The sequence below is a fragment of the Sorex araneus genome, chromosome 2 (genome assembly GCF_027595985.1).
Source record: "Sorex araneus isolate mSorAra2 chromosome 2, mSorAra2.pri, whole genome shotgun sequence".
In the NCBI taxonomy this organism is placed as follows: Eukaryota; Metazoa; Chordata; class Mammalia; order Eulipotyphla; family Soricidae; genus Sorex; species Sorex araneus.
Window position 1 is genome coordinate 139,117,685 of NC_073303.1, and position 19,588 is coordinate 139,137,272.

The 19,588-nt window shown below is 42.7% G+C and overlaps 1 pseudogene; it reads right to left on the reverse strand.

Moving 5' to 3' along the window:
• Window positions 1-7,446: 7,446 nt before the first annotated feature.
• LOC101538348 (histone H3.1-like) overlaps window positions 7,447-19,588 on the reverse strand; it is a 33,171-nt pseudogene continuing 21,029 nt past the window's right edge.

A 19,588-nucleotide genomic window follows, 5' to 3' on the forward strand; every position in this document is an offset into this window, starting at 1 on the left:
AGCCATCAAAGTGAAAGCCTATCTTATTATGAAATAAACTGGAGAATATGTTTACTTATTTAGCATTCTTTAACAGTTGTTATAGAAGTATTTCCTATGCCACGTGATTTATGGTAGCTGGGTGAAATGTGCATAAAAAGCATTTGAATTTTTATTCATAAAAATCCAGCAGAGAGGCATGGTGACACTAGTACAATAAAGTATATTGTGTGCTATTGCATACATGTGCTTGTACACTGACTTTTTATTTGGTTTCAAAATGTATGTTTTTTTCCTTAATACTTTCTTCCCATCCTTTCTGCCAATTCTTCCACCACTGTAAGTCACACAGGAGTCACACCTTTAATCATTCCTACTGTGTATCTGCACAAAATGCATTAGAGAACAATAACTCCATGCTATTAAGACAAATTCAAAAGCTGGACATTGAGTTGTGATGAGAGAATTATTTTTGTGGGGTGAAGTGAATGCTCAGGGTTCAATCCTTACAGTGCTTAGAGGACCAGATGTGGTGCCAGGGATCAGACCCAGGCTTGGCTGAATGCAAGACAAATGCCTTACATCTATGCCATGCAGTTTAGGAGAAAGGTCTTGACAATTTTCAGTTTTGACACTAAACAGCAGCTGGGCTAACGGATTCAGGAGTTGGTGTATGCAGGAGGAAAGGAACAGATGCTTCCTCAAACACTGGCTACCCCAAAGAGGAAAGTGGTTGATACCTAAGCCACAGTGGAGATATTTTTATGTATTTATGTATATGTGTACATGTATAAGCAGACATGATTTTATATGTTAACGTGTGTTGTAAGCATTTTAAAAGCAGATTCATTATTACCTTTATGAAGTTTCAGGTGATAAGTACTAAGGAAAGGAATGTAGATTGGTCAAATTTCCCAAATCCTTATGTACTTCCACATCCACACAGACGGCTTGTGCAAATATGCATACTGAAAGAATAAAGTTTGATCATTGAGCAGAGATAACGGGATGTGCCCAAACCTTTCACTTGACTGCAGCCCAAAGGAGTAGTCGAACTGCTAGGTGCACTGTAGATGGGCATGTTTTCCCCTTTGAGACACGCAGAGTTAAAGCCATCTGAGAGTAACTGCCTGTAGTTGAGCTGATGTAAAGCAGAAGTTTCTTCACAAATAAAAATGGAAGGGATCTGCTTACCGTTCATAAATATTACCCTGATGATGGTGGTTTTCTCATATGCGCCTTTCAGTTTAGATAGCCATCTGCAATCATGAATATCAAGACAGACAAGCTAAGTATCCATTTTTATACAGATCCAGAAATATAAGCACCAGGGGTTCACTCACTCAAAATTGGGAAAGTGATGATATATTAGATTCAGACACTGACTTAAGGAAATTCTTTGGAGCAGCAGGTCCTTAAATAATAGCCCTTCATTCAACATTGTTTTGTTACAATATTGGTGAAGAAAAAGAATCCCAGGGGCTAGAGCTATAGCACAGTGGATAGGGCATTTGTCTTGCACGCAACCGACCCGGGTTCAATCCCCAGTATCCCATATGGTCCCCCAAGAACCACTAGGAGTAATTCCTGAGTGCATGAGCCAGGAGTAACCCCTGAGCATTGCCGGGTGTGGCCCAAAAAGAAAAAGAATTCCAGGGACTAGAGCACTAGTACTAAGGGAAGATGCTTGTCTTGGGGTTGGCTGCTGGGGGTTCAATGTCTGGGAATCCCATACATTACTTTGCACCCCATCAAGATTGATCACTGAGGATTGATCAGTCAGGAATAAGCCCTGAGAACCACAAGTGACAACTCCCCCTTCCCTGTGCCCGCCAGATCCCCACTGTCATCCCCAGATGACTGAGAATATCCCACAGCTCTCCTGCTTTTGGTGGTCTCGGGCACTTCTCCACCCAGGACGGCCAATACCATGGGTGGACGAAGGAGTAAACGAAGGCCACCAGTCTGGTTGGTGATCAGTTGCTGTTTATTCCATTCTCCCCATGCACCTGTTCCAGTCTCCCTAAATTCCCCCATTCTAGTCTCCCTCTGCCCTTCATTCCAGTCTCCTGTCTCTCCTGCTCATCTCTCCATGCTCTGACTTGCTGCAGGGGTCTCTCTCTAGCCTCTCTCCAACTGCCCAACATTGGGGTAGCACAATCAACATATCAAAAGCCCTTCTTGGCTCAAGGGCAAAAATGCCATCTACGGGTTTTTCTCCTTTCCTTAGTCCAATAACTTAATTAACATCTTAATTAATATCTTAATATTAGTTATTTTGTATGGACACAGTAAGAGATACATTAAGTTTGTAGGATGACTCCTGGGAGCATCTCACTATAACTCTCAGACTATAGTGCTCAGGCAAGATTAACCTTTCCTAACCCCAGCAGGGTCCTAATCCAGCTTTTACTTTTTGAATCATGACAGAATTTGTCCATGACCATGTTCTTAACTTATAGCTAAGTATTATGGCACTTTGGCCTGGTCCATTTCGATGCCAGACTTGCTCATAGCTTGCCTTGGGTCCATCCAGTCCTGTAAAAACTTCAGGCAGGGGGCGACTGGGGGAGAGCCCTCGGGTTTCGAGGGAGTTGGTCTCAGGCTGCCCGCCCAGCCGGGGAGGCCCAGGCCATGGGGTAAACGGAGAAGGAAACAAGGGCCAAGCCGGTTGATTGATCAGATGCCATTTATTCCATTCTCTCCAAGAGCCTGTTCCAGTCTCCCTGAGCCCACCATTTCTCCCCTCTCTTCTCTCTCCCCCAACACTCTTCCTAGCTCCTCACTCCTCTATCCCCACTCTCTGGATTCTCCTCTCTTCACTAGTCACTCCCCCTACTTGTCTCTCTCCACCTTGCCCTCTAGGCTACACACAGTCTGGAGCAAAACCAACATGAGAAAGCCCTTCCTGACTGCCCACAGGCAAAATACCTCTTAAGGTATTTTTCTCCTTTCCTCAGTCTAAAAACTCATCAACATCTCAATACTAGTTATTTTTGTATGGATGCGGTAAGAGATACATTGAAGCTTGCAGGGCAACTCTTCTGGGAACATCTTGAAGACTCAGACTACAGCACTCAGGCCAGATTAATCATTCCGAACCCTGGTAGGGTCCAAATCTAGTTATTACTTTTTGGATTATGACAGCATCTGTCCATGACCAAGCTCTTAACTTTATAGTTAAGCATTAGGCACTTTGGCCAGGCCCATCTCGATGCAGGGTAGCACATAACTCACCGCTTGCCCTGGGTTTGTCCTGTCCCTCGTCAGGACACTGCTTTTGGGGGTGCTAGGAAGTAGAAGCAGCTGAGGCTTAGGTCAAGAGAGAACAGATGCCCAGGAGGAAAATATCATGTAGAGTCAAATGACTCCCAGGTTACAAAGCATAGCATTTGCTAAGTCTTCCTGTGCCCATACAAAAGGACATGGCTCTGAATAAACCATGCAAAGGACTCAAGGAAAAGAGAAAAACAATATTTACAAGTCAACAGACACTAAGAAAGAAGTTACAAATAAATACAGAGGAAAGTTCCCAATAAACCTAAACTACTTGAGGCTATGTTATCCTACACAGTCCCTCTTTGGGACCCTGCTTTTGGGGTGCTAGGAAGTAAGGGCAACTGAGGTGTAAATTGAGAGAACAGATGCCCAGGAGTGAATATTATTCGGAGTCAATTAACTCCCAAGTTACAAAAGCATAGCATTAACTGTCTTCCTGGGTCTAAACAAAAAGGACATTGCTCTGAATTAGTTATGCAAAGGACTTAAAGAGAAGAGAAAAGCAATATTTGCAAGTTAACTAAGTCTGATTAGGGGATAAAGGTGATTGACAGGTTGGGGAAGCAGAACACAAAGAAAAGTTACAAACAAACACAGAGGAATGGGAGCACTGTGATGGGAGAAACCAAATAAACCTAAGCTCCCTCTGGCAAGGCAGAAAGGACAAACCAATTTTCTCCTACACTCACTAGGGCCACTGTTTATGTTTTTTTTTTTTTTTCACATTCCCCCATGGATATATGAGTTTTCTCTGGGATGCTCTGGATTTCTCATTTCCCATATACTCCACATATCCCAAAGATGTGATTATAAAGTCCATTACCTTTTAGGTGCCCCAATCTGAGGAGAGCAGGATGTGTGTGAGCAACCTCTGTAACAGCAGGATATCCACCCCATGGTTGGTTACCAGAGTAGGCATGTCCAAATCTAATGCCAAGATAGACTCCAGCCACTATTCTTCTTACCTGAAGGTAGCAGATTAAAAAATAAACACGTTTGCAAATTATTTAATATTAGAAGTGTGGGGCCTGAGCAATAGTATTGGGGATAGGGCACTTACCTTACATTTGGCCATCCCAGGTTCAATCCCAGGCATCCTATATGGTCCCCTGAGCACCACCAAGAATAATTCCTGAGTGCAGAGCCAGGTGTAACTCCTGAACATGGATGTGCCTCTCCACCCCCCAAAAAAGTGTTTGGGTTTTTATTTCCAAATTTAGTAATACCTTTGTAGCTAGAAATATTCTGCAGAAACCATTCTTGTTTATGTGAGACCATAGGAAAGTTGGTTGTTTTTGTTTTTGTCTGGGTTGCACACAGCTGTACTCAGAGTTTATTTCTGGCTCTGTTCAGGGGTCACGTGATGGTACTTAGGCGACCATATGTGGTGCCAGGATTCAAAGGGGTTAGCCACCTGAAAGGCAAGAACTTTGACTCCTGTACTATTAAACCCTGAAATTTGTTTTTTTATACATCATTTAGATTAAAGTCACAGCTTCCAAAAGCCTATCAACAAGTGATGACTTACTATACTAGGAACCAATCTCTAAGACAGCTTCATCCCTCAAGATGTGTAGCACCCTTTTGCTTTCCCTCCTTTTTCTCTTCCTCAGTCTCATCCCCCTTCCCTTTCTCTTCTTTTTCTTCTCCATCAACATTATATAAGTGTAGATTGCAGAATTAGACATGGAGGACACAAGGGGTCATTGTGCCTTCAAGGTTTAGTAAGCTGTTGAGAGCTAGAACACTGAAAATATAGCAGTTTGGATACCTTCAAGTTGCCTTCTCTCCAACTTCCAAATTTAGTCAAACGGCAACTAAAAGACCTTTATATGAATGAAAGCAAACAGGTGACTTCTGTATGAATCATAGAGGGATGAAAAATTGCCAGAATCTCTCTACCAAAGACTATCAACAACAATCACAGGAAATGTTAAGAACAAACCACCAGGGGCTGGAGCAATAGCACAGTGGGTAGGGCATTTGCCTTGCACGTGGTCAACCCGGGTTCAATTCCCAGCATCCCATATGGTCCCCTGAGCACCACCAGGAGTAACTCCTGTGTGCAGAGCCAGGAGTAAGCCCTGTGAATAGCCGGGTGTGACCCAAAAAGCAAGAAAAACAAACAAAAAAAACACCCACCAACCTGAAGAGAAAGTTCAAACAGCTGGAGTGTGCACTAGAAGTGCAGAGCCCATCTACCCCCTGCGCCAAATGGTTCCCTGAGCACTGCTGGTTCCCCAAACACAGCCATCGATAAGTTAAGGGAAGGCAACTCTCAGATCTTGTGGGTCCTAAGTGTAAAAAACTAAGGCACACTGACGGGCCTGTGCATTCGTGGGCTCTCCAGGTGGCTGTGTCTCACCGCTCGCGTTCGGTGCTCTGGAACCACTGTGTATGGGCTGGATCGGGATGGCCGTGGTCAAGGACAGGCGAAGGAAGAACGAGGACCAAACTGATTGCTGATTAGTTACTGTTTATTCAATCTTCCATCTTTCTCATCTCCCGCACTCCTAGCTCTGTCCTTTCTCTGGATCTACTGCTGCCTGGATTATCCCACTTCACTGGTCTCTCCCCCTACTTGTCTCTCTCCCACCTTACCCTCTAGGCTACACACAGCCAGGTAGCAAAATCAACATAAGAAAGCCCTTCCTGAGGGCCAGTCATTCCAAAGCCCTTCCTGACTGCCAGCAGGTAAAATACCTCTTAAGGTTTTTCTCCTTTCCTTTGTCCAAGAACTTATTCACATCTGAGTACTAGTTATTTCTGTATGGACATAGCAAGAGATACATTGAGGCTTGCAAGGCAGCTCTCTCTCCTGGCAACATCTTGCCACAGACTCAGACTACAGTACTCAGGCCAGATTAATTATTCCTAACCCTAGCAGGATCTGAATCTAGTTATTACTTTTTGGATCATGACAGCATCTGTCCATGACCAAGCTCTTAACTTTATAGTTAAGCATTAGGCACTTTGGCCAGGCCCATCTCGATACCAGGGTAGCACACAACTCACCGCTTGCCCTGGGTTTGTCCTGTCCCTCGTCGGGACCCTGCTTTTGGGGTGCTAGGAAGTAAGGGCAGCTGAGGCTTAAGTCAAGAGAACAGATGCCCAGGAGGAAAATATCATGTAGAGTCAAATGACTCCCAGGTTACAAAAGCATAACATTTGCTAAGTCTTCCTGTGTCCACACAAAAAGGACATTGCTCTGAATAAACTATGCAAAGGGCTCAAGGAGAAGAGAAAAATAATATTTACAAGTCAACAGAACCCTAAGAAAGAAGCTACAAATAAACACAGAGGAATGAAAGCACTGTGACGCGAGTTACCCAGTAAGCCTAAACTATCAGAGGTTATGTTATCCTACACTAAGGATAAAGGTTAATTTCAGCCATAATGTATGTGTAGCTTTTCTTTAGTCTCAAGAAGATGGGATGGAGTGAAATGGTAGACTTCCTGTCTCTGAGAAAGCTGGACATTAACAAAGACAGGTCTGCAGGGGCTGTCTCCCTGCTTTGGCAGAAACACTGAAGAATGTATCTAAGCACTATGAACTCAAAGAGAGGAAACCGCTTTATCTCCCACCATATGTATGACTGTTAGGATACTCCACAAGTAGTCCTGAGTCTCAGTGAGTCAACAGAGGACTAATACAGGGGTTCAATAGTAAAGTGCAGAATCAATTAAACTAAATTAAAAAAAACACTTTAAGAAGATAAAAGTATAGGAAGGGTCTACCTGAAACCCAAAAATCACCACTATGCCTTTGACTGGACTTCAACAACTCAGGTCCAAGTTTTCTGAGAAACGAATCCACCAAAAGTTAGGTATTCAGAAGCCAGGACCACAAACCACCACCTGCTCAGCCATACAAGCTCATTTATTGCCTTGCCCCAGAGACCCATAAATAAATCTCAAAGCCACAGTCTCAAACCTGCGCCTGACTGAACAACCTGGGGTATATTGGAGGGAGGTGGTTTAGCCCAGTGCCCACCCAAACAGAGCCCTTGGCAGCCACTTGCTCCCACAATCAAAAATTGCTGCCATGACACTGGCCAGATTCCACCATCTCGGACCTGACCTCACCAAGATATTTTCTGTCTGTAGCACTGTCATCATGTTAATCCTCGATTTACTCGAGTGGGTGCCAGTAGCGCCTCCATTTGTCCCAGCTCTGAATCGTAAACTTTATGCCCTCTCTCTGCGGATGTGGCACACCAGCTGGATGTCCTTGGGCATAATGGTGACATGCTTGGTGTGGATGGTGCAATAGTTGGTGTCCTCGAAGAGCCCCATCAGGTAGGCCTAGCACATCTCCTGCAGTGCCATGATGTCCAAGCTCTGGAAGCGCAGGTCAGTCTTGAAGTCCTGCGCAATCTCGCGCACCAGCCACTAGAATGGCAGCTTACGGATGAGCATCTCGGTGGACTTCTAGAAGTGGCGGATCTCTCACAGCACCACGGTGTCAGGCCGGAAGTAGTGCGGCTTCTTCATGCCGCCCGCGGCTGGTGTGCTCTTGTTGGCCAGCTGCTTGCGGGGCACCTTCCCGCCCGCTGACTTGCACGCCGTCTGCTTAGTACGAGCCTTCTCATTCTTCCCAACTCAGCTGGAGATTCCTCAGGGTTAGGGAAATGAGACCCATTTTTGCTACTGTTGTTGGCATATTTAATACAACACGGGTAGCTTTCCAGGCTTTGCCATGCGGGCTGGATATTCTCAGTAGCTTGCCCGGTTCTTGTGGGGGAGAAATGGAGCCTTTTGAGGCGATCTCTAATCACCAAGATATTAATCTGCTAAAATTTTGGGTATGCGGGTTTTATGACTGAAATTTCCAGGCTTTCTCAGGGTCAGGATGGGCTAACACCTTCACAACTTCCTGAGCTTCTGGAAGCCCAAGCAGTCATGTCCACACTCCAAAGCTGCCATTCAGTAAAAAAAAAAAAAAAAGCTACTCCAGCTTTTAAAAGTACTGAACTGAGGACATTGGTGGCAAGAAATGTACACTGGTATAGGATGGGTGTTTGAACACTGTATGAAACTAAAAAAATTAATATTGAACCCCCTAAACAAATACAATGACCTCTTAGTACATGTATTACAAGGCATAATGCACAAGAGGAGAGAGAGAGAGAAGAGAGAGAGAGAGAGAGTGAGAGAGAGAAGAGAGAAGAAAGGTGCCTGCCATAGAGACAGGTGGAGGTGGTTGGAGGGTGGTAGGAGGGAAACTTGGAACATTGGTGGTGGAAAATGTACACTGGTGGAGGTATGGGTGTTGGAACATTGTATGAATGAAACCAAATCAAAAACAGCTTTGTAATGGTCTAACCCATGGTGATTTAATTTTAAAAATTGTTTTAAGTGCTGGAAAGTGCTAGAAGGACAGTGGGTTAGTACATACTGCCTTGTATGCAGCCAACCCCAGTTTGATTCCCTGCACTGTATGTGGTTCCCAAGCACCTCTAGGAATGATCCCTGGGTACCACTAAATGTGGGCCAGAAAGACAAAAAAAAAGATGTCTGGAACTGAGAAGAAGAAAATAAAAGGAAGGTGAAAAAAGATAGCTCAATGGACTAGAGCACATGCCTGGCTTTGCAAAAGGTCCAGATTCAATCCTAGCACTCCCAGGAGTGACTCCTGAGCGCTGCTGGGTGTGGCTTACACACACACACACACACACACACACACACACACACACACACACACACACACACATATATGCATGCGTGCATGCGCACACATACATATATATTTATATACACACACACATACACGCACACGCTCACACACATTTATATAAACATAAATATTTGTGTGTCTGTCTCTTCCCCGCACGCCTGGCTGTCTTCTCCGGGGCCTCTTGGAGGGGATGGGCTCCAGCTTCCCTTCCCGCTACGAGCAGAACTCCGGGCAGCTGAAGACCTCTGGAGCCTCGCTACAGCCATGCTCAAGGCCCCTCTCCACACATTCGGACGAGCCTCACACATGAAGGTACTGGCAGAGGAACCCAGGTGTGTGGGACCCAGGGCTGAGACCTCCAAGCCTACTAGGATCGGAACTGGGCCCAGATTTCCCATTTTCCAGTAGCTAGGTGGTCACACCCAGGGACTGCCTCCAGTGCCGTGTAATCCCATCAACAGCCAGCATCCAGAGACTTAAAAGCAAGCTCCCGGAAGCACGTGGCCGCAAAGCTTATAGCCTACTTCTCCCTCTGGAGAACCTGGCAAACTACCGGGGGTTTCCTGCCCACATGGGAGAGCCTCGCGAGGTCCCCATGGTGTATTAATATGCCAAAACAAGTAACAAGCTGGGTCTCATTCCCCTGACCCTGAAAGAGGCTCCAATGAGGCATCATTGGGAAGGACGAGTAGAGAGAGGCTTCTAAAATGAATGGAGACAGTACTGAGACCGCTCGAGAAATTCAACAATCAATGGGATGATAATGATGATGATGATGATGATGATCTATTCACATGTGTATACATACAAACATAAACACTTATATAAACATACCTGTGTATATACGGGATACATACACATATAAATATATATGAACACATGTCTATATTTATATATATGTGTATAAATCTCAACATATCACATTACAAGGAAATAATGATAAATGCTGAAAAATTGAGAAACAAATTAGTATGCTAAAAGATCAAGTGAGGGGGAAAATTCTTAAGCAACAGATCAAAAGATATAATGTTATTGAGGTCATGAGTAAAAAAAAAAAAAATCAAGGAATGGGGCCAGAGCAATAATACAGTGGGTAGGGAGTTTGCCTTGCATATGACCAACCCAAGTTCAATCCCCTGCATTCCATATGGTTCCCTCAGCACTACCAGGAGTAATTCCCTAGTGTAGAGCCAGGAGTTACCCCTGAGTATTGCCAGGTGTAACCCAAAAAAAACAAAAACAAACAAGCAAGGGGCTTGAGGATAGATACAAAAAGTAATAATTAAGCATATGAAAGGAAATATTTTTTTCTCAAAATAAATATCTGGGTCTACAGATTGAATGTGTTGAAAAACACATTCACATAGAGGGATGCCTTGGTAATATTCTTGAACTCTATGGGTGAAAAGGGACGTTTTTATAAACTTCCAAATAGAGTAAGTTAACTTATTAAAAGAAAACAGGATCAGATCTCTTATATACATCCCAGCAGCCAGCTGTTACTAGATAACATCTATAAACTGCTGATGAGAAAAGACTACAAATCAAGAACTCTGTGACCAGCCGAGATATCTTTCAGTTGTTGGGGGCAGAAATAAACCTGCAAATATGCAAGAAGCCAACACCTATGGCTTCCCACTAAAGAAAATAATTCTGAAGAGCAGATAAATCATTACAGAGACTTTGAGATGATAAAGAAGAAAGAAATGGTAGTGAGCAACAAAATTTGAACAAAAAGATTAATGTCAAGGCAAATATGTCGTTAGCCAACCACATTTGGAATATAGGTACAAACATTCTAGATAAGGAATTCTCAGCCAGGCCTCTGTAATATGTCAGAAGAATAATGACCAAGAGCAGCTGGGCAACAGGAAGAGAAGTTGAGTGAAGACAGTGAAGCCATGAGGGGAAGCCAGTTGTTGTACCTTCAAAGAAACAGTACTGGGCCAGCGGCCTGGAGACCCCAGTCACTTGCATTCAGAGACTTAGAGCAGAACTATCATTCCCTGGATTTTGGCATCATCAAGTAACATGGAGGCATAACTCACCCTGGTTTCCCGCCCCCACCACCCCATCACCACCTGATATTCGGGGAGTGGGGGGGTCCAAGACTCTAGGTAGTGTCTCATCCAAGAATCCAGCCAGGCTTTTGTATAGGACCTCATGAAAGTCAAATTTTTGGTTACTCAGAAAACAGGTCACACTGCCCCATAAATCCTTCTGCTCTTTAATTTCACAGAACAATGCTGAGTGTGATCACAATGAAAATGGAAGTAAAAATTACCAGGTTTCCCTCCCCACATTATTTCGGACAAATATGCGTGTCCTGGCTCCTTTCTGAACCCTCCATAAAAGCTTTAGTCGGCTTCCTGTGCAACTAACTACCTTAGTGAGAATCACAAGACCAAGCATTGGACTTGTTTTATTGCCACCTCAGAACTTTCTCACACACCCTTCCTGTAACTCCTTTTCTTCTCTGATCTTCTTTCTCTCTCTTTTTTTTTTCAAGTGAATTTATGTAGAGTTGCTTACTTTTTTATGGTGGGAAACAAACATCACAGTCAACCATCTTAACCATTTTAAGCATCTGGTTGATTCGCACTAAGTCCCTTCACATTGTTTTTGCACCCTATTTATTTACTTTATTTTTTTATGAAATAAAATGCACTTAAAACAAATTCAAATATCTCTTAAAGGTGTTAAATGAAAAGATGAAAGTGCCCCAGTCATTCATTGTAAAGGAAATTACTCATAAATTTCTTGTGGATCCCCAGACATATTTAATATTTATTTATCTTTGGATTCATGTGCTTTGTTATATGCATACAAGCATTTTTTTGTTATTTTAATTGGAGCCAGACATAATGATGGTGGATGGGGCAGGGCTTCTCCCTGTATAATGCTGAGCCCAGCAATGCTGGGCATCTCCCAGGGCTCTGAGAGACCACATTGTGCTGGGGAGCAATGTCTTGAACACTCCAGGTCTGTGCTCTCCAAAACCTAGTTTTTAAATGTTCTTGTTTTTTGTTTTGGGACTACACCTGGTTTGCTTGGTGTTTTCTTCTGGCTCTGACTCAGGGATCATTCCTGGCATAGCTCAAAGAACCATTTGAGGTGTGGGGATTGAACCTGGATGAGCTGCATGCAAAATAAGCAACCTATCTACTGTACTATTTCTCTGGCTATGTTTTCTTTTCTTTTCCTTTTCTTTTGCTGTTTTGTTTGTTTGGGGGCCATAGGTTGCACTGCTCATGTCTTACTTCTAACTCTGTGCTCAGGGATCACTCCTGGCAGGCTCTGAGGACCACATGGGGTGCCGGGATTAAACCTAGGTCAGCTGCATGCAAGGTAAGTGAACTAACCAGTATACTATCTCTTCTGCTCTGGACATGTTTTTTAAAATTTTAATTTATTTTCAGTTTTGCACATCACACCTGACAGTGCTTGGGGCTACTACCAAATTAGTGCTCTGGAGTCATTCCCTGTGGTGCTCAGGGAGCACAGTTCCAAGTCTAGGCCTAGGCCTTCTGAATGCAAAGAATGTACTCAGCTATTAAACTATCTTTCCAGACTATATTATTTTATTTTAATGCACATTGTGATTCTCCTTGCTATTTTTATTTAAGGAAATATCTTGGGGGCCCAGAATAGCACATGGCTTAGAGCATCTGCCTTACAAGCATATGATCACAGATTCAGATCCCTGGTGTTTTACATGCACAGAGCACCATCTGTTAGCTCTACTATTTGAATCTGGAATCTCTGCTACCTCTGATCTCCAGCACCAAAGTGATTTCCAGCTGCATTACAGCCTGATGTGTGTATCACAAAAAAAAGTGCAACCCTTTAAAAAAACCATTTTTATTGAATTAACAGGATAAACTGTAGCACTGTTGTCCCATTGTTCATCGATTTGCTTGAGCAGGCACCAGTAACATCTCCATTGTGAGACTTTTTTTTTACTGTTTTTGGCATATCGAATATGCCACAGGTAGCTTGCCAGGCTCTCCTGTACTGGCCGGATACTCTCAGTAGCTTGCTGGGCTCTTCGAGAGGGACGGAGGATTCAAACCCAGATCAGTCTCGTGCAAGGCAAACGCCCTACCCTCCGTGCTATTGCTCCAGTCCATCGTAAATCCCTCACCAGGATTTACAATACTGCTAATTATACTTTTCATGTATATATCTTTCCAGCACAACACTCATCACCAGTGTCTGCTTCCCTCCACCAGTGTCTCAAAGGCCCCTCCACACTGACTCTCTCCCACCCCATCACTCAGCCAGACAACAACTTAACTTGCTTCTAGTGAGCACTCTGTGAGCACTGGAGCAACCCCCAGTGAGCATCACCATTACAACTTCTTTGCCTCAACTAAGAGTACTTGTTCTGCAAGTATGACCCTTAGAACAAATCTCAGTAAGCACCACAATCTGATGTGCGAACTCCAGCAAACACCATAGCTAAAAAAATGTGAGTACACAATCAGGTATGTGTGCAACCCTTAGTTTTTGCAACAACAACAATGAAGAGAAGAGGAAGGTAAGTGGGAATTAAAAATATTATCTTGGGGTACTACACAATACTACATAATACTACAAATTCTAACACTATTATTATCAGTTACCTAAATGTAATAAAGAAAATTTGGGGAGACAGGAAGAGATGTATAGAGATTAAAGATGTATAGAGATTAGTGACCCTTGAGAACAGAGCCAAGAATGAGCTCGGAACACCACTGGGTGTTACCCCAAAAGCCAAAGAAAAAAGAATGCTTTAGATTTAAAAAATCTTGGAATTCCTGGGGCTGTAGCGATAGCACAGTGGGTAGGGCATTTGCCTTGCATGCGGCCGACCCAGGTTCGATTCCCAGCATCCCATATGGTCCCCTGAGCACCACCAGGAGTAATTCTTTAGTGCAAAGCCAGGAGTAATCCCTGTGCATCACCAGGTGTGACCCAAAAGAAAAAAAAATCTTGTAATTCCTTCTATGTCAGCACATAAATCTCTGTTCCAATCTTTTTATTATTTTTTAAAGTATGACTATGAGATAATTGATTTATTTTATAGTGTATTATGGTGTTACTTTGTTTCTATTTTTAATGCTATTTTGTTGTTGTTCTGGGGGTTGTTTTTTGTTTTGTTTTGTTTTTGTTTGGGGGCCACACCTGCATGTACACAGGGCTTACTCCTGGTTCTGTGTTCAGGAATCACTCCTAGCAGAGCTCGGGGACCATTTTGAGTGTTGGGGATTGAACCTGAGTCACCCTCATGCCTTACCTACTGTATTATCTCTCTGACTCCATGCTGTTTTTGCTGCTACAAATTAAACTCCACATATCCTGAATCTCTGCTTGCTCCCCTACCCTTCCAGGTGATATTAGTCTCCCAGCAGACATCTCCAGGGCCTTCCTGGAATCAGAGGCTAATGCCTGACCTAATGCCTGACCTCCGCCATATTAACTGCCCAGCTCCTGAATCTCCTTGACAACTCTGCTTATCCTTCTCACACTGCTAAAACTTCCTGTCACTGGTTGCATAGAGGCAAAGGAAGAAAAGTGCAACATGCAGCCTAATCCCTCAGAAAATCTGAGTGGGGCTACCTACAAAGGTTTACTCTCAGCACAGCAAGAATACAGCAAACTCATAGTCCAGCGAGTTTAGTGAAAACAGTGACACGAAAGACTCAACCAGCACAATAAGCTCTATAAAATCTCAGAGAATGACTCTAGTGATATTATGTTGAAGGTGTTTAATGAGTTCAAAGAAACAATGGCACAGTACAAGAAAGCATGATATCTGAAATTGGACAAATACAATCAGAAATGGCAGAATAAAGAGTATGTTAGATGATATTTTTTAAAAACTCAATATAAGTTTTTAAAAAATCAGCAAAATAACAGTAGATAACAGTAGCTGAGGACAAGATTAAGGAGCTCCAATATGAGATAAAGAAAACCTCTAGAAAGCAGCATAAGATTTTAAAAAGTCCAAAAAGAAATGTGTAGCACACCAGAAAATTACGAGAGTAATTTAAGAGGAAGGAACATTATAAGAATCATCAGAGTTCCCAACAGAACAGAAAAACAAATTCAATGAAGATCCAATAGTTAAAGAAATCATAGATAAACTTCCCAGAGTTGAGAAATCCAGGCACAGAGCTCCAAGGGATCTGAAGGGTCCTAGCAAAACTAGACTCAAAACAAACAAACAAACAAACAAACAAACAAACACCAAAACTGTAAGTCACATTGTATTCAAAATGACAAAATTCAAAGACAGAGACAGAATAATTTAGAAAGCAGCAAAATCAAAAAAAGAACTTACATATGTTAAAGGAATTCCCATAAGATTCACAGCAGATCTATCAAATGAGATTCAAATAAGCCAGAAGAATATGGAGACATATAGTACAAAAACTCAACAAAGTGAACACCTCACAAATAATTCTCTATCTAATTAGATTATCATTTAGATTTGAAGGCATGGTACAGAGCTAAAGGAACAGGCAACAGCTTAGGAAATTCATAGCCTTGAAATCAGTTTTACAAGAAGCATTAAAGGAGCTTCTTTAAAAGCCAAAACAAACTCCTTAGCTCTTGGCATTGCTTATGATATTCACTCATGGTGCTTACAGTTGCCCTTACTAAGCTAAGAAAGGCTTGTTTACTTATAGTTGGCTAAGAGGTTTTTACATGCGTTCAATAAGAAATTAAGATTTTATTTATATTGCATGTTCTAAGTGTAATCGAGTCTTTTTTTCCTTAACACCAGAGGTTTTTTTTTTATCATAATCTTTTACTTAATAAACACTCAGGCATTATCTATGATCTTTTCTAACATAAAGCCAATATTCCCTTTTTTAGAGTAAAATATCCTATTGTATTTTTATAGGCCTATTTAGATTTTCCCCTTAAAATTTAATTCTTTTTCTCTTACTAAATTTTACACTTATAGGATTTATCTATTTAATGTAATTTCATTGTATCAGCACAGAATGATTAATGATATTTTAAAAAATTTATATTTCTGTAAAGAAAGAAAGATACACAAGTTTTTTTTGTTGGTGGGGGTGAGTGGGGGTTGGGTAACAACCAGCAATGTTCAGGGGTAACACCTCGTTTTGCATTCAGGAATTACTCCTGCAGTGCTCAGGGGACCAGATGAGATACCAGGAATTGAACCCGGGTCAACTGCATGCAAGGCAAGCAACCTACCTGTAATGCTGTCTCTTTAAACCCAAGATACGTGGTTTTTGAGAAAAAGTTATCAACTTACTATTGATTTACAATTCTGCAGAATTTCAGGATTTTGGCTCTATTTATCTATATGTGTATACTGTCAACAACTTCAAGAAAGTTTTTTTTTAAATCTCTCATGTGGGATAAAAAAGACAAATGGGGAACAAAAAATGATCAAAGTCATTGGAGAACAGGAAGTTTTTTCTATAGAACTTAGCTTATATGGTGGGAGTGATGAAGTCCTTGGAACACTGGTGGAGGGAAGCAGACATCCTGGTGATGCATGTAGTATTAGAATGATGTGTGAATGAAAAGTGTCATTAACCATACGCAAATCCCTATATATCAATGAATATAGTTAAAAAAAAAGAACTCTGTGATAATTATCCTTTATAATTTATAAAATACCCGAAACAAATGTAATGTTTCATGGTGATTATACTTCAATAGGGAAAAAAAGAAAGACAGTTTCCAACTATGTTAATTATTTAAAAATTTAATATCCACATGGTTTATAGAAATAGTCTGCTTGGAATATCTTCATCCTCTCCTATCTCTGTCTTAAAAGTTATCTAAATGGATGACTTCTCTAGACCAAGGGAAGAGAGTAAGTTTCATCAGGAATATAAATTAGTCAACATTGGCCTGTCTCTGAGATTGTCATTTCAAAATGAAGATTGTCATTTTCCTATGAGAAATATTTAAAATAAGAACATTAGTACTACCGTGTATTCATAAAACAAATATAGCCCCCAGCTCTCTCTCTCTCTCACTGCCTGCGTTCAGTGGTCTCGTTCTACTTCCCTCAACCCAGGGCAGTCGATGGCAACGGGGTGATGAAGGAGGAAATGAATGCCAAGCTGGTTGGTATCAACTGCAGTTTATTCCAGTCTCATCTCCATTCTCCTCTGACTCTTCTTCCCCAAATCTCTTTTCCTTATTCCTGATCCTTTCTTTCCACTCCCATCATCCTCCTGATTCCCCTTCATTCCTTCCTCTCAGAATCCTGCTCTTCATCCTTCTCTCCCTGCCCACTCTTGCAGCCTTAGTAATATCCCGAATCCTGAGGGATTGGGGTAACAATTACACATAGATGTGGTAAACAGATATAGGGTCCCTCCCTCTGGGGAAGCTTCTTCCAAGACAAAACTCTCAATCATCAAGAAGACCTGCATAAGGGTGAAATACCGTCTATGGGTGCGTTTCTCCTGTCCTTAGTCCAACAACCATATAAACATTCATCTTAATTCTATTCCTTAATATTATTATTCATTTTGTATGGACACAGTAAGAGATAAGTTAAGCTTATAGGGTGGCTCTCCTGGGGACATCTCGCTATAGATCTCAGACTACAGTGCTCAGGCCAGATTAGTCTTTCCTAACCCTAGCAAGGTCCTAATTTAGTTATTACTCTTTGGACATGACAGAATTTGTCCATGATCCTGCTCTTAACTTATCACGAATCACGAATCACGAAATCCCTGTTAATCGTTGATTTCTTGAGCGGGCTCAGTAACCTCTCCATTTGTCCTTTCCCTGAGATCTTAGAAGTCTCTCTTGACTGGGCACTCCCAACGATGTCGCGCTGGAAGCTCTTTCAGGGTCAGGGTCAGCAGGTTACTGGATTTAGCATATGAATACACCATGGGAAGCTTGCAAGGCTGTCCCATGTGGGCAGGAAACTCTCAGAAGCTTGCCAGTTTCTCCCAGAGGGAGAAGTAGGCTACAAGATATCTGCGAGCTTGCTTTTAAGTCTCTGGATGTTGGCCGTTGATGGAATTACACACACCTGGGTTCCTCTGCCAGTACCTTCATGCATGAGGCCTGTCCGAATGTGTGGAGAGGGGCCTCGGGCATGGCTGTAGCTAGGTTCCAGTGGTCTTCGGCCGCCGGGAGCTCTGCTCTGGGTGGGGAGGGAAGCTGGAGCCCATCCCCTCCGAGGGGCCCCGGGGAAGATAGCCAGGTGTGCGGGCAAGAAATTCTATTGCAGAGAGTCTTAACTTATAGGTAAGTATTATGGCGCTTGAACTGGAGTAATAGCACAGCAGGTAGGGCATTTGCCTTGCATGCAGCTGATCCAGGTTCGATTTCCAGCATCCCATATGGTTTCCTGAGCATGGCCAGGAGTAATTCCTGGGTGTATGAGCAAGGAGTGACCCCTGTGCATCGCCGGGTGTGACCCAAAAAGCCAAAAAAAAAAAAAAAGAGAGAGATGCTTTAATGATAGGAGGTCCAAAGTAGCATATAATCTAGCTTGCATTCAAGTAAAGGCAGACAAACTAATGACCAATGGCTCCTAATGACCAATGGCTCCCTTCATGAACAATGAATTCCTCTGGGTGATGTCAGTGCATTTGATTTTTTTTTTATCTATCTATATTTCTTTTCTTTTTCTCTTTCTCTCTCTCCCCCCGCCCCTCTCTTGCAACCAGGCCTGTCTTAGTTCTACCCCTCAGCCACCAGATACCCCAAGCTATTCTAAATCGTATAACCAAACCATGAGTATGGATGATTCATTTGCTTCTGCATGAAGGCAAAAATCTGGACTCTGGGCTCATTTTATTGTGATGTAGGGTCACCAGGTCCACACATTTGCCACCAAGTCCAGTTCTCCAAGGCAGGCCAGTTATAGCTCAAAAAGGGGCTAAAGGTGCTCAGGAATGGAACCACTAGAGCTACCCTTCACATGGATCAAAGGGTCATGCGGTGCTAGGGTTAAACTGGGGCTTCCACACAAAAGGCCCAAACACAAGCCTTTGGGCCACCTTCCTGGTCTCATCTTTGGATCTTCTACTTTGAGCTTATTTTTTTTAGAGCTAAGAGAAATTTCCAGTAGGCAAAAAGTAAGATTTTATATATTTAACCACTTTGCAAATTTTAATAGGTAAATTCAAACTGGAACTCTGCGTCAGGCTGTTTTCACTCAGGGCACCCCAGAGGGGGGCAGGTGAGAACTATCCCCACCCCAAGGGATCCAGCCCTGGCAGTCGACCGCCACTACCCAACTGCTGCCACACTTCAGGCCACTTTCTGGACACATTATAAGACACTTCCTACCCATTTTCCATAATTACCATATCATATTTGATGGAGTTCAGACAGTAGGCAACAAATCACAGAGAGTAATATATTGTAAAAAATACAAACGCTCACGCACATGGAAGAGGGTGATGATGTGTGTTGTGTGTTGTTTACGGGCTCTCAGGGCAGCTCTTTCTCTCTTGCCGTTTGTGTTCGGTGCTCTCGAGCCACTGTGTATGGACCAGGTAGGGATGGCTCCTCCTTTGTGCTCTGCTTCGGTGTGTGCCACTGTGCTCTTTTCTGTCTGTTTCTTTATCTCTGACTCTGTCTCTGTAGTCTCTCCTCTGGTCTCTTCCGACCTCTCTTTGTCTGTCATCTCTCCTCTGGTCTCTT